The 13,843-nt window shown below is 40.2% G+C and overlaps 2 long non-coding RNA genes across 6 annotated transcripts in view; one reads left to right on the top strand and one right to left on the bottom strand.

Annotated features, from left to right (window-relative positions):
- Positions 1-10,033, bottom strand: part of LOC119026059 — a 24,698-nt gene extending 14,665 nt beyond the window's left edge. For 2 of the 4 annotated variants that reach the window (XR_005077002.1, XR_005077001.1), the window contains exon 1: positions 9,583-10,033. This is a non-coding gene — a long non-coding RNA (uncharacterized LOC119026059). The remainder of the gene's footprint in view (positions 1-9,582) is intronic. The other 2 variants (XR_005077000.1, XR_005076999.1) reach the window with 2 other exon arrangements.
- On the top strand, positions 9,953-13,843 carry LOC119026060. Of its 2 annotated transcripts, none has more exons than XR_005077004.1 (3): positions 9,953-10,077; positions 11,048-11,135; positions 12,937-13,843. It is a non-coding gene; the product is annotated as an uncharacterized LOC119026060 (long non-coding RNA). The 2 variants fall into 2 exon arrangements; XR_005077003.1 differs by having other exon boundaries at positions 12,934-13,843.

Here is a 13,843-nt window from a genome sequence, read left to right as displayed (position 1 = left end):
TTTGTCTTTGGGAAGCTCTTAATGTGAAGCAGGAGCAGTAGGAGCTGTTCAGTCGGAATCAGCTGCTTACAAAAACTGCAGGGTGGGGTTTGCAGTAGATGTCTGTCGTCTGCCTTGAAAAAGTGGTATTCTTTCTCATCATGTTATTGTTATGTTATGTCATTCTTATCTCATTTTCTTATGTTCGTTTTATTGTTTCATTGTTTTATAAAAGCCTGTCAGTGAACCTGGTTTGCTACCATGTTGGCCCGGATCATTTTGGTCAATAACAACAAGCCACCTCCGAACACGGATCACCTGCTGCTGTGAAAACAGAGTCAGAGGTGGAAAAAAAACTGTGTTTTCTGGGCGACTTTATGAGACATTATAACTCTGCTGACAGATAAAGTGGCTGTGCAAAAAGAGACCAGAGGTGGAAAGAGAAATGACAGGAAAGGCAAGGTGAGCAGACTGAAGTAGTTTGTGATTAAATCATAAATAAGGTGGAGGATTAAGCAGAACTAAAATGTGAGAAATAACCATCTGAGAGAAGAACAGACAGTGTCTGGCAGGTGATGGTATAAATGGTAAAAGCAAAAGTGAGTTTCAAAAGTAATGGGCTTATTTTCATCCAAACCACAATGTTTACCTGAACAGAACCAAGTTGTTTAAGTACCTAAACCTAACCAAATGGCAACCATATGATAAAAGGTCTGGTATCTCATGCTGGAACACTGTAGTCATGTTGTGGGAGTCATCAGCAACAGACTTATTCACTGGTTTAGGTGTGAGGGTTGAGTTGATGAACTACACCATCGTCCATCACCGATGACTGACAGCCATCTACTACTAATCCCTGACCATCGTAACATCATGATTTAAAAGGCTCCCCACCAGAGTTGCCTTAAGGAAAGAGTTCTTGTTGTTTGTGATATGTGTTGAGTGGAAACGAAAAGAAGTTATGTTGCTGCTCACTGCACCATCTTTCTTCCATGTTGGAAGTGTTAGTTTGATTCCCTCCAATCATTAATAATATGGTGTTTATGTTTTTTTGCTTGTTTTTTTTTTTTTTTGCCTGTTCGTGATTTTGTGTACATGCAGCATGTGTGTGTTCCTGTTGGATGCATCCAGTCTAATTGTAGCCAGGTGCAACATGATGAGCCAAGAACTCCCCAGGTACACTGCTGCAGTTTTGGACAAGCCTCCCTGTGGTAATTATACAGTATGCCTGTATGTGTGTGCATGTTTTTATAAACAATCAATATCAGTACACTTTAATTTACATAAAAAAAATAACACATTGTCATGGTGACTGTGTTAGAAAACAGACACGGAGCAGCATTAGCATTCATGTTTCTGTCCAGCTGATGAATGTTAACTAAATATTCACTCTGCTCTCAGCTTCTGTTTTGGTCTTCACCAACTCCAGAGGGAAATATCTGGTTCTGTAGCAGCTAAATGCTGCACTCTGTTCACCAGCTAGTTGGTAACTTTGTCATTGTGCTGTCTGTTCCCAGACAGGTGCAGTTGGTTTTATCAGCGTTGCCTGTGGAGTAGCAGGCAGGACAGAAGGTATGGGGGCCAAATTGATTGAGAGCCACTGTTTAAATCAGTATGAGCTTTTATTTACAGCTGCACACCGAGGTTCCTCCGGTCTGAGCAGTTGTTGCTCACAATCACCAGCTGTCACTCACCACTACATGCTGAGACAAGAACACACAAATACACGCATATACAATACACTTGAAGGTACAAAAATGGTCTGTGTGCACCTTAAACACACACGCACACACACACACACACACACACACACACACACACACACATATCATGCTGTGCAGGAGGAGCTGGGAGTCCAATAACCTTCTCTTAACTCAGCAGGAAATGGATGAGCATCCCCAAATCTCTCTCTCTGTTTCTTTCATGTGGCAACTTACGTTTTAATTTACCCTGAAGCTTCTTTCAGTATTTTCTTCGCTGCATTATTGCTTGTTGCTTATCACAGACATTATTTAGACCCCATCTTAATCTGAAGCTTCAGATGCAACGCCGTGCATGGAGGGTATAAATAATAGCAAAATAATTTGCCAAGGTATAGTAAGGTACTAGGAGTGGGGAAAAAAAATCGATCCCCAAAAGAATCATGGTTGTTATCTCCCACGATTCAGAATCTAATGTCAACCATTGCTTTTGTAAAAGCAGTCGTTGTGAATTGTTGACGGAACGAAAAGGCCTTACTGACCTGCAAGAGTAGTGTGGCACCTGGACAATTCACGTACATGCTACAGTTATCTTTAAGCTCATCTTCAAACATGGCAACAGTTGCAAGCATTTCTTTTATTTAATGAATAGATAGTTTGCAAAACAAAAATATTACAGACGCTGCATGTTTGTGAACACTGCCATCATGAGACGTTACAACGTAACGCTAACGGAGGAGAGCAGCAATCAGCAGTAACAAACGGTCGGATGACAACTGCTAACAAGTTAACAAACACACACAGCAGGATTTAACACGTTAAACAAACTGCTTCTGCTAAGCATCATGTACATCAATGGACCCCAGGAGCAAACACTGCAGCAGAGACACTGCTGGTCTTATAACGTTAATAGCCACATTGTAATTGAGTATTTTTCAGAGTGTGGTAGTTGGACTTTTACTTAAATAAAAGGATCTAAATACTTCCTCTGCCACTGGTCGATTTCCATGCATGAACTCATAGCAGGAGTCATCTGTCACTCTCCATCAGGTGATGAATAATACACCAGTCTGTCACCAATCCAATAAGCACACACTGCCCCGAGCCGCTGGTGAATGCACAACATGGTGAAACACACAGACACACACATACAGCAAACCACACAAATAACCACAAATAACACCCCTGTAAGCACACACACACACACAAAATTCTGAGCTGTGATTGATGTGTTTGCAGCTCTGTTCACATGTGAAGCCATGGGGGCATTATTAGAAAATTAATGATAGAGGACTTTCATCCCTTCGAGAGGTAAAGAGCGCAACACACAAACACACACATACACGTACAGAGGAAAAGAGAGGCATTATTAGAAACCTCATGACGACAGCCCCGGCTTATATTATGACTTATTTCCTCTTTCTTTTTATTATGTGACATTTTTCAAAACAGAATATCACAGAACCACCAGAAGCCTAATTTTTTTCTCCAAAGAATTCCATAAAAACAAAAATAGAACAAAGAGAACAAAGACAACCACTACGGCAGATAGTCACCTTTACATGAACATCAGTATGTATGCAGACTGACCACAATGCACTTCATCAGGAACACATTTTAAAAAGCTAATGCTCCGTAATTGTGTATGACTCAATGAAACTCATATCCTCTGCTCAGATTTCTTCTGGTAGAATTTTTAGGGTTCCTCAATTGCAAAAAGCAATCATTCTCATATATATATATATATATATATATATATATATATATATATATATATATATATATATATATATATATATATATATATATATATATATATACATATATATATATATATATACATACATACATACATACATACATACATACATACATACATACATACATACACACACACACACACACACACACACACACACCATACATACATCACCTGACACCAAGAGGTGTTTTTGGCTACAGGGGTTGTGCATTAAATTTTCAAAACCACCTATGAGCATAAACATGATGCATCATGTCAGCTGACTATGTCAGATACAGTTACGTGTGCACATGAATGTAGGATTGGGTATTTTGGTTTTCTCTGATGGCAGAATCGCTTCATTACCTTTAGTTTTTTTTAATTGTGTCTTTTAGAAATTAGTAGTTTATCCTGATGGGCGATTTTGTAATTATGGTAGGTCATTGTGGGCATCAGCCCAAGACAAGTTTCCCATGTATAAGAATCAAATTAAATCAAACCTGTAAAAGGTCATATTGATTTAGTAGATTATAACAGAGGGTTTCTCAGTCTTCTCCTGCCCATGACTCATCATTTGCATTTGATTTAATAAGTTTTGCCTAGTTTGCATACGGAGGAACCAAAATAACATATTGGCATTTTACATTTCTCTAAGCCACATCATCTCAACATTTCTACAATTTTAGTTGTATCATGTTCAGATAAATCTTTATTAACTTTAATGTCAGGAGGCTGAGGGCAAGGTGGTGGTGTTGAAGGTGGGGGAGAAGTCAGATACCACTGTTTTAGACAGTGGTTCAACTCATGCTAGTGATTATAGGCCCTGGTGTGCTCAAGTGTGCAGATTATCAGTATCAGACTTTCTGTCAGACTGCCGATAAAATGGACTAGTTTAAAAATGGTACTTTGGCCCTGATGGAACATCCTCTCACACAACATCCTGCCAGAAACAATATCTGATTGGTAACATGTAACATTTAATAGACACAAGGTGTAAAGTAGCAGAAAATGGAAAGAAAATAGTAATGATTTCATCGCTCCTGGTGGTTCGAAATGAAGACACAAAGAGTAAAATTTCTACTACTGCTATGAAAATCTTCGACAAATTTCGGTTGTTTTCGGTTTTTAGTGTCCTTGATTTCTATTGGTTGACCCCTAGTTTCAACATTTTGTGTGCGCCAAACAACTGAATATTTTCAATGAGATGTTTGGACAATTTCCAGCCATGTTAGCGCCAACATGCGCTGGTAAGCCAAAACACGATCACTTCCTCACCCTGACCAATTGATTTTTGTGTTGTGCTGCGAAAGAACCAAACTGAAAACTGAAGGAACATAAAGCTGGAATGTCAAAAAATCTCAAGATCCAACATACCCATGGTTTGCAGAAACCTACGCTGCAAACATTAATTCTGCCGATTGGGTTTTCTTCTTTTTTCCCCCTTCACTGTTCTCCCCTCTTATGAAATATTTTATCATGACTGTCTTCCCTGCCTGCTCCTCTCTGTTTTATTATTTCCAGAGCCTCTTATCCATTTGTACAACTTTTCATCAGTCACCATTACTGCAGAGCACATTCTGTTATGATGATATCAGTCTTTCCGTTCAGTAGCCTTCGGCTTATCTAAAACGGCTGCTCAGCCACAAACACTTGTGCTCTTAGAGGTGGCTGTTGACATTAAGACTCTTAAACTATCCAAGGCTGCGGTTTCCCCCCCTTGCTGCGTTTTGTGTGTGTGTGTGTGTGTGTGTGTGTGTGTGTGTGTGTGTGTGTGTCGAGTTATGCAGATCCAGCCACAGTGTGTTTGTAGCAGGTCTCATTGCTTCAAGTACAAGCACTACAGACGTACACACACACTCTTCAGATATAGAACTGAAGCAAACATAAACACCTGCAAAGTATGTGTTGCAGAAACAGAAGGACGCACAAACTCAAAAACATACACAACATACTGTAGAGTACACACTGCTGACTCCTTACCGTATAAATAGCAACAATAGCCCTAAACAGGGCCTCCAAGGGAGCCACAGAGTGGTCTGCCACCGAGCCAACGCTTTCATCTGGGTAGGTGGCACAATGTGTGTGTGTGTGTGTGTGTGTGTGTGTGTGTGTGTGTGTGTGTGTGTGTGTGTGTGTGTGTGTGTGTGTGTGTGTTGCAGGGGTTGTTGCTGGCACCAGCAGCAGAATGCCTGTGTTTTGTACTCCCTGTCCTCGCCCACACAGCCAACTTTACCTCACTGCAGAGGCTCAAGCCCACACATACACTACCTGTCAATATGTGTTGGATCAAACCCGATCTGCCCACTGAGCAACCTCTCACTCTGCGAGCGGTTCAGTGTTACATGAAATCACACTTTGAAGATTATTTAAAAATGACTAACAGTGTACTTAGGACAAGTTTAGCCCCAGTGGGAGTTCAGCCTGCTGTCTGTTCTTTATAACGGTAAAGGAAAAGTTCACCCTTTAAAGAAAATTCAGTCAGTATCTACCCACACCTGTGCTGAAGAAAAGATGGGTGAAGTATTCTAGTCTACAAAATATTTCTGGAGCTTAATAGCAAAACAGTATTCTCCTAAACAACTGAAGTAGATGGGGACTTAAAAATGGTTGCATACAGCTCATCTGATGTAAGTTTCTGGAAGCCCGAGACTGCAAATTGATTTTAAAATATGCTATTTACACGTGTGGTCATGATTGTATACCCACTTTAGAGGGTGAGATTTGGGCTGTTGAGGGGAACCAGGCACAGTGTGTTTCTAAATATTATGACATAATGAAATAATATAATGTAAAAACAATTTTCTAACATCATTTTCTACTTTCCTACCAACCCTGTCACCAGAACAAATGCTGGCAACATACTGTATATTTCTGCAAACCACGAATATGTTGAAATTTGTAACAAAGTTATTTTAACCTGCATATTTTAACCTTAATGTTTAATTTTGTATTTTATTCTGGGACACTGTGCTTATGGTCTGGTTAGGGTTTAAGCACAAAATGCACTTGGTTAGGGTTGAGAAAATATCATATTTTCACAGCTGAATAATGTCCAGCGCAACACAGTCTCAAACTGCAGCCACTGACTTAGAAGTCTTCTGGCCTGTAACTCCACCACTGTGGCCTCCACATCGTGATATGAGCGTCAGGTCATAACCAAGTAATATGTACGTGACGTGACACACATTGTAGAAATGTCAACATAGTACATAGCCTGTGACACATACACATATGAACTTATTGGTGGTTTGCAGAACGGGTTGGGGATGGAAGATGAGAAGTTTGAGATGACATGCGGTGAGAGAAACGCAGGCGGTAGAAGAAAGGGATTAACAGCAGAAGAAGAGGGAAAACAAGAAACAATGTCCAACCAGGATGGTTCCAAAAAACAGAAGCAGGGGAGTGAAACACTCAAACAAAACATTAATTACTCGAAAAGAAACAAAACTTTTCAGGTGAGACTAGCAGCTTTCGTGTAACTTTTTTATTTGGCGAAAATTCAGGGACAGATGCCAGCAGCTGGCAAACAGCCAAACAAATGAAAACCCATAAATGAGAAAGCAATAAGCCTTATACTGTGATTAGATTTACAAGAATCTTATTTGTACTGGTGTAGTGAGAAAAAAAAAGAAAGCTTTTGTCTGATGAAATGTAATTTGATTTAGCAGCATGCAGCCAGTGAGTTCGGGACATTGGGAGAGCAGGGTGCTGGAAGCTGCCAAGACCACGAACAGCTCTCTCACCCAGACGCCCACCCAGGTGGTGCAAGATAAAACAAAAAAACAAAAAAACAAAAAAACATGTAATGGATTTTATACAGTCAATAAAGGAGACATTTAGCACTTAGCTTACTTTATGTTTTCTACAAATTGAAAAATAAGATTCAGTAAGAGGCTGAGCAGCATGCAAATTTAATTTGCAGCTCATTATTTTTATAAAAAGCTTTTTGGTCCCGTCCCCTCTCTGCTTGTAAATGCTTTGTACGCTCAAAATGATAATAACAATAATAATAATAACAATAATAATTGAACTTCATCAATTAGAGGAATTTCCTGGGAGCAAAGAAAACAAAGAAAAAATGTGGAGCAGGTGCAAAGACGAAGTAAAAGAAGACAGAAGGGGGAATGTTAAATAAATATTGGACTAAATTATCTGCAACACAAATAATTATTTCAGTAAATGAAAATAAGCTGGAGAAAAGGGAGGAAAAAGCTACAAACAAAGAAGGTAAGGCAGGGATTATTCTGCTTCCAGTCACCAGTTTCTGTCTCAGCTGAAGGAAATATTTCATTTGCATTGCCAACAAGGTGGAAATAATGCTAAGATAATCAAATCAACTGTGCTTCTCTAAACCTTACAATGGGGGTCTGCTGAACGCGAACACACAAACTCTCACAGGAAGATTCATCCCTCAGGATGTGTGGAACCGAAATTAAGCCCAATGTTGAGTATTTAATGCAAATTTTCAGTTTTTACTGATTAGATTTAGTTCATTAGGGCTGCTAGGCATTATGCAAATTCAATATTTTTAGTTGACATAATATTAGGAGTAATGGTTCATAATAGAGTATCTGTGTGGTTAATGCTATTGTCTAACAGCACGAAGGCTCCGGGGGGCCTCTCAGTTGCACTTACATACAAATGACCCAAGTCTCTTCTACTGCTTTGTGCAGCACATGAGTATTACTGCCTTCCAGTACCAGTTACCGCATTTATAAGGGGAAGGCCTGTTGGTTTAGTGGGAGCTGTGTGTGTTATAAAAAAAGAGAGACAGGGATGGAAAACATATAAAGGAGGCTGAGAGGAGGAGTGATATATATAACACCCTCATAAGCTCCTTTTTCCCCCTAAGAAAATACTGTCTAAACTGCTAATTAGCTCAAATTATTGTTTTTGGAATGATCAAATGAACAGATTATCCACATTTTTTTTTACCATAGCATGGAAAATCTTAAAATATGAATGTCTGATACTTTTTATCATCTTTGTTAGCGTGTGTGTGTGTGTGTGTGCACTATCAGTGATTTGTGCTACTAAGCAGAGAGTTAAAATATGTGTTAGTAGGTTACACACTCAGCAAAAACCAACCACAAGAGACCTGTCTTAAGTGTGCGTTCGCACACACACACACACACACACACACACAGACTGCAATGCTTCCATTTGTACGAACCTGTGTTAAACTGAATTCAGGATCTGGAGAGATTAGTGCGGACGAAACTAAAACACAACTTAATTGCTAGATGGAAAATCCTAAAATTCTGGGCCATCGTCAACACTTAGTCATCCTCACTAGGAGAAGACTTGGTAGTTTCTGTTTTACTTTGTCCATTTCATAATACCACATCACTCCACAGCTCTCAGACTGGATCGTTAGCTGCACAGCTAACTGAGCTAACCAGCTGCTGGTGGTTAAGATACACAGAAGTTAGCGCTTCTTCTGGTGTTGTGCTGCTTCCTTTTTTTTTTTTTGACAATAAATTTGGGTGGTGGCCAATTCTTCTATATTGCACCTTTAATCAAATAGAATTAAAAACACAAATTGAACCCTCTTTTGGGGAATTAGTTGGGTTAGCCTACAAACAAGGGAACCATAGTGACACCTTAGAAGAACAATACCTTCAACATCTATTCGATCAATTACCACTGAACAGAACTATGTGCATGAATGAAAGAAAGCTGATCAATACAGCAATGTGATGCTGTTACTCTACTTTAAAAAATCAAAACACAAAAGCTGACAATATAAAAATAACCCTCCCTGCTGGGAAAAAAAACAGCATAGACCAGCATGATGGTTATGACGGTAAGATGATTTATCTTATTGGACTTTAACAAATGTGTGCTAAAAAATATGAAAGAAGTAATTCTTTTGTGTACATAAAACAGAAAACCATTCTAAAATTGTTTACTTCAGCTTGTGAGAGAAATGGGAGCAAAAAACAAAGTGTTGCATTTATATTTTTGTATGTTTAGAGTAGTATTTACAGTTTATTTTGGGTTCCCTCAAATGACCCCAAAATCTTGCAGTTTTGAAGCTTGTGTTCAATAAACTTGGTCTACTGTGACAACCTCACTGACTCTATGTCTCTATGCTGGTTTTTCCAGCAGGGTTGTAGCAGGGCTGAATGTAGCCTGGCAATGTAATGTGGAGTTACTCACCAGGTTGATCAGTTCAACAGTCTCCTCACTGACACGACCAGTAAATGAAGAAAGATGGTCCAAACTCTGTCTCAGGGACAGTGAAACAATAAAAGTCCAAGGGCAGGAGGGAAATGGCGGGTCTCCCTCCAGGCAGACAGCGGGGCAGCCGGTCAGTCACAGGGCGCGATGTCCGGAGCTCCGAGTCGGCCAACAGTCCGAACATGAAGCACTAGCAGGACATTAGCATGCTAACTGCTAGTAGCCAACCGTTACAACGAACGTTAGCTCTCAGCCACACTGTACATACGCAAACTCGTATCAGAGCAGTTTAACACACTCTCTGTAAGCGTGTCAGGCTTCTGCATGTACTTTATCTTACTCTTTACATATTTTAGTTGCTAGTTGTTAGCCAGCTGCTACACGTCGGGACAGCACACAGACACACACACCCCGGCCGACTCGTCCACTCTCCTCCGCTTTGCTAGCATGTCCCGTCCCCAGAACAATCATAAGGTTAGCTTAACTTCCATCGTTACTTTATGCAGTTAACAGGGTTCTTTATCAGAAGGAAGGTTAGCATCAAATTGTTTTGATTTCACTCTTGGTGGTTATATTTGACATATTATAGCCCACTCACTCCCTTTTACCTGTTGAAATACCTTTAAAGGGCCAATACAACTCACAAAAGGCTGTATTTCACCTGCCAAAAAGTGATTACAGCTCCTACCTTGTGACTTAAAGGTTGTTTGTGCATCACATTGACTTCATTATTACTCTTGGTGGTTATATTTGACAGATTATAACAATCCTGTCATTTTTACCAGTTGAAATACCTTTAAAGAGCCAATACAACTCATAAAAGGCTGTATTTCACCTGCCAAAAAGTGATTGCAGCTCCTACCTTGCGACTGAAAGGTTGTTTCTGCATCAAAATAACTTGATTTCACTCTTGATGGTTATATTTGACAGAATATAGCCCACTCTATCTTTTTTTACCTGTTGAAATGCCTTTAAAGGGCCGATACAACTCATAAAATGCTGTATTTCACCTGCCAAAAAGTGATTGCACCTCCTATCCTGTGTCTGAAAGGTTGTTTCTGCATCAAAATGACTTGATTTCACTATTGGATGTGGCATTTAAATTGAAATGAAATTGCTTTATTCGAGATCTTTAGTGAGAGTGGGTCACTTTTAACCCGGAGGACAAGGGCCAGATACAGAATGTGAAGACAACACGAGGGTGCTTCATGTCGAAATGTGAGCCGCTGCATCTTATCAGCGCTCCAGTTCTCATCTTTCATCCTTTGAGGCACTGGTTTGTACTTAAAGACGGCTGATGCGAGGAGACTCCTTCACCCTTAAGTTGCGCTCGCTTAGAGCTTGCGCCGACATGTTGATGCCTCTGTTCCTATACACACACACGTGTGTGTGTAAAGTTGTGTGTAAGTGTGTGTGTGTGTTTTTTTTTTTTTTCATGTCAAAGGAAAGCGTGAGAATCGGGTCAGTCTCCTGAGGAGTAACAAGATGAAAAAGCGATGAATAAATGAGGCCAGAGAAAGAAGAAGAAAGAGGTGAAGAAATGCTGATGCACAGAACCAACTGATAAGGGCTCTCTAAGCTAATTAGAGGGCTGAAACCAAATTAGCATTGTACAGTATACAGTTACAGCCAATTAAGGAGTAAAGTGGGGCAGATGGTCAGGGAAGTGGGGCAGTCCGTAGTTAAGTTATTTGGGCCTCGGAAAGGCAAAAATCACTTCCCTCCGTTTGATCCTCATTGTTTCTTTTCTCCACATAAGCTACTTCCTTAAATCCACTGATTCATAATGTGCTCACACACATACTCATAACCCGCAGTAAGCCAGTTATCCCAAAATGTCATCCTTTTTTCTTCAATCATTACACTCACTTTCTTACTTTTAAGATAAATGAGTCGAGTGGGCGACACATTTCCCTCTTTGTGATCTTCCAGCTAATCTCCAGCAGGCCGGGGCTTCTTTGGTTTGTGTGTGTGTTTTTTTTTTGTTTTTTTTTATGGGTACGTGTTAATTAGGAGCAAGCTTTCACGGCGCGATTAAACGAAGAACATCTTTGATCCTTCGTGCTTCGGCCTCTCGCGGGTACAAACGCCAGAACACCCCTGAGATGGATGAGAGGTGAAAATTAAAGAAAGGAAGGGAAAGGAAAGTTAGGAGAGGGGCCAAAACAAAGTTAAATAAGGGCCAGGCACATTCTTTGGGGTTTTATTTTAAAAGGGGGTTTATGGTTTGGCCCTGAATGTGTATGAATATATAAGTGAATGTGCGGACCACATTTCAAGGCAATAAATCTAATTGTTGTTGAGAGATTTTACTTTAACGCCAGAAATGTCAGGCTGGAGGTAAAGTCAGGGGATTCACCAAAATCATGAGGATTTATCCTCTGGGGATCACGAATGTTTGTGCCAAATTTCGCCCAATCCAATAGTTGTTTGCTCATACACATTTGGCCAACATTTTTAGCTCTTTCTCTTAATGTGAGTTCTAAAGATCTTGATCACTGTGATTTGCGTCTTCTTTATGAAATAAAACAACTTCTATATGTGTGGGGATGTAAAATCCAGATATAAACCTGTTTAAAATCTTCTTATGAGTGTGAATTTCAGAAATTTTGGTTGAAAACTTCCAACAAAACCTTTCAAGTGCCAACTGCCTGTTCAGGGATTAGTTAGTACGAGCGCTCAACACTCAGAACAAATACACAAGCAAACACACAGAACCAAATCACTTGTTATTTAGCCTTTATTAAATAATAATAATAACATTAAAAAAGAAATTCTTCTGTACAAAGTCTACAAACAACAGTTTGAGTTATCTGGCCAGTGCCGTAAGTGTGTGTGTGTGTGTGTGTGTGTGTGTGTGTGTGTGTGTGTGTGTGTGTGTGTGTGTGTGTGTGTGTGCGTGCGTGTGTGTGTGTGTGTGTTTGTGCCAGTGTGTAAATGTAAATGTGTGTATCCATCGAGACAGAAGAGGTAATACTATCTGGACTTCCAGAAGGAGAAAATTAAAGTCAATCAGGAGAGAGACGATAAGTGTGTGTGAGTAGGTGCGTGTGTTTCTGAATGATTGTGTGTCAGTTATGTGTCGCACACCGATCAGTTTTTAGTGTTTCGGTGTGAGAGAGTAAGAAAAAGAGAGAGAAATAGAGAGACATAATAAGAAGAGCTCCAAGGCACTTGGAAAACAGTCCAGTGAAAACACAGTAAGATGGACAGAAAACCCTCCGTCTCTCTCTCTCCCCATTGTTCTCTTCCTCCATCTCTCCTCCTCTGACCGTATTTCAACATCTTTTCTTTTTACATTTCCTTTATCTTCTGTTTGTTTCATCTCAGCAGGCCTCCTGGTTATATCCGTGCATGCCCTCGAACAGGGAGAGATGAGAGAGGAAGTCAAAAAAGAGAGAGAGAGAGCGAGAGAAGGAGGCTCCAGGCAAACTGACAACAAGTGTTTCGTGTTTGATTCTTTTCTTTTGCCTTCGTCTCTTCTGCGCTTTCAATTTGCCACCCCAGAGAACAACAACTTGACCCGGATATTTGACGGATTCAGAAAATAACAAAGAGGACTTTCTGGGATTGACCTTCATCAGCCGGGGCCAAGCAGAGCGAGAAAGAAAAACACAAAGCAGGCAGAGAGAGGACAGCGTCTGGTCCTCCAATTACTGTTTTTAGATTTCTGTCTGGGTTGCTGACTCCTGCCTGCCTCCCTCCCGGCCTGCCTTGTTTTGCTGTCTCTTTGTCTCTCTTGCCTCTCTTTCTCACCGTCCACCTGGCCCGCTGACAGTCTCATTTTGTGTTTCATTTTGTTTGTCATCTGTCAGTTGAGTATCTCATTTGTTATGTTTACATGCAGAGAATCAACGTGCCGACAAGCCGACCACTCCGATTGTTTAGACGAACCCTTTTCATTTGAATCTTTCACACGCTTTAATTGACTCTGTTGACAAGTTAATCAAATGTACAAGGACCACAGCTGGAACGGTCTGCGAGCCAAAATGTAACGTCTTTAACTGTGGGTAGTTTCAGTAACTGTCTGTTGTTATGTTTTATATTGCAGCAGTCCATGATTTTCATTCATCTGCAGCAATGAGGAACTTTCGCTAACTCCTGTTCATTTTTAACTATGACCACGACCTCCCCCGAAGCTTTACAAACTGCTTTTAGTTGTCAATGTCCATACAAACTAAAATGATGCTTCAGTTTCCACATGTATATTGTAGGAAAAACATATGAAACACGAGGAAAC

The sequence above is a fragment of the Acanthopagrus latus genome, chromosome 9 (genome assembly GCF_904848185.1).
Source record: "Acanthopagrus latus isolate v.2019 chromosome 9, fAcaLat1.1, whole genome shotgun sequence".
NCBI lineage: Eukaryota > Metazoa > Chordata > Actinopteri > Spariformes > Sparidae > Acanthopagrus > Acanthopagrus latus.
This window is presented reverse-complemented; position numbering and strand designations above follow the sequence as displayed.